The 2326-nt window shown below is 35.0% G+C and overlaps 1 pseudogene; it reads right to left on the bottom strand.

Moving 5' to 3' along the window:
- Positions 1-355: 355 nt before the first annotated feature.
- Positions 356-1434, bottom strand: LOC148623146 (uncharacterized; annotated as a pseudogene).
- Between the last annotated feature and the right edge of the window lie 892 nt (positions 1435-2326).

Below are 2326 nucleotides of genomic sequence, written 5' to 3'. Positions count from 1 at the left end.
TGATGTGGTGTTTCAAAAAATATGGCAGCGTTAGACGTAAATATAAAATCGGGATACATCCGGAACGGATTCCGGTTTAACGTTGTGAAAGAACAGATTAATTTCTCTTTTATTAAATTGGTTTATCTTTTACTTAGATAAACCCGATTATTAATCGAATACCTTTATTTTACCAATGTTTGAAGAAAATATTGGTCTTATTTATTTTAATATGTGGATTGAACCACATAAAGTCCTTTCTGGCTTTAAATGAACTTTCAGGTGAACACATACGTTTTATCCTATTCCATGCCATTAGCGTATCTAAATAAAAGGGGGGGGCATTTAGGACAGCGTCCCAAAATCACATCTACTTTCAACAGATATCTGTTAAATTGAAATAATCTGAGAAGGCGGCATTAGAGATTTGTTTCCATTTCGTTTGGAATCTTGACATAAATCCTTTGACCCACATAATTCTCAGAGCAATCATCTGGTGTTCAAAGTTAGGTGCTTTCAGTCCTCCGTCATTGATCGATTGCTGAATGACTTTTTGTTTTATTTTTGAAGGACCATTCGACCATAGAAATGTCTGAATGATATTTTGAATCTTTGTCATGTAGCAGGGTGGCAGTGGAGTTCTAGATGATAATGAGATAATGACCACATTTCTAAGATCAATATCTCTAAGGTGAGCTAGAATCATAGCCCATGGGCCATAGTCTCTGTCGTCTTCAAAGCCATCATGTATACGCCCATCTATATCAACGAATCGGTACACAAGCCAAGCATGTTATACGTGTTTTCAGCGATAGAACTTTGCATCAATTGCCTTGTAGCCTCTCTCACCTCGGCATATCCTTGCGGAGCTAGCACAATAATTATGACCGTGATCATTTACCGCTTCTGTTGTTGTTATTTCGAAAGTTCCGTGACGAGTTTGATGTTTTGAAATGACTTCATTGGCTTCTGGTATCGCAACCTTTTCTGCATACTTTGTACCTTTATGAGTAAAAAGTTAGATTATTGCATCTGATTTTCGATTCCACCTCCATATTGTTTTACTCTTTTTGATCCTGAAGTTGCTTTTATTCGTTTTTAGCTATTTTCTGGACAGTTTTAAGTACATGTTCTCTGTCATTGTAATCATGAAATTTAACTACAATTGGTCTTCGATTTTCAGATGATGTGAATGAGCGTATCGACTTTTATATTGTCAGTTATTAAAATTGTTTGTAAAGCTGGATTTTAAAATTCAGCGATTACATTTTCCTGTAGCTTTTCACTCACTCCTGTCACAATGGCGTTTTTACGCATGCTTCTTTCTGTCAAATTTAAAATTTGTGCCTGTTGGCAGTCTTATCGACATTCAACATGGATTATGTATGACTTCATTAGATCGAATTCCTTTGATCGTCTCTGTGATAACCGTTTCAAGTCTATCTTCGATTCCATCTTTTGAATATATTTTTTTCATATCATTAATTTCTTGCGATTGAGAGTCAAGTTTTAATACTAAGGTGTTTAAGGTGTGTTATATGTTTAAGAAACGAGCTAAAATTGAGTAATTAGAGGCTTCTTCGCCTCTCGCTTCCCTTTCACAGTCGGATTCCGCCATTTGTGCATTGTCTTGGGCATTGTTTACCTTCAGGTTCATGGGTTTCTAGTGTTTTTCTTGCCTTTTTCCCGATAATGATATAATCCCCGATTTACATTATTCAGTAGGTTTTACTCAGTACACTTTAACGCCTCAAAATATCTTTTAATCTTCAGTTTTTCCAGTTTCACCAATCGACTCAGCACACGAAAAAAATCTAAACCACGATTAAGGGGCGTTGAGCCCCCTTTCATTTTTTAAATTTTCGCTAGAATCTTGGTCCTAAGCTGACCGGTATTTTTGACATATTAAAACGTAATTGAAGTTTCGTTTTTGTTGTTGATTTAGTAAATTATTGGTAGTAGATGTATTACAATATTGTGAAGAGAAAAAAAAATGTGTTGAATATTCCTTTTCTCCATGAGAAAATGGATGGACTATTTTGGTCAAGAAATATCGGTCATCATTTCACGACCTATAGTTGTAACTTTATGTTACAAAATCGTGACAAATGTCTTGTTAACATTATCTGGAAGATTAGATCAAGTGTTTGGTAATATGGGTTGACATGTGTGCATTCATCGTTCATAGTTAACCATTGTTGTAGAAACAGCATAACTCCTTTACCTACTTTGAGAAGTCACAATCATAAAAGATCATATAACACAAATCAACTTAAATCAAACAATTTCCGAATCAATGAGATATATCATATGTGGTTTTGACAAGGATACACTCCGAATCAATGGG

The sequence above is a fragment of the Perna viridis genome, chromosome 3 (assembly GCF_037379345.1).
Source record: "Perna viridis isolate PV_CMFRI_1.1 ecotype Kerala chromosome 3, ASM3737934v1, whole genome shotgun sequence".
Lineage (NCBI taxonomy): Eukaryota > Metazoa > Mollusca > Bivalvia > Mytilida > Mytilidae > Perna > Perna viridis.
The sequence above is the reverse complement of the archived record's forward strand: the minus strand, read 5'-3'. Positions and strand labels throughout refer to the sequence as shown.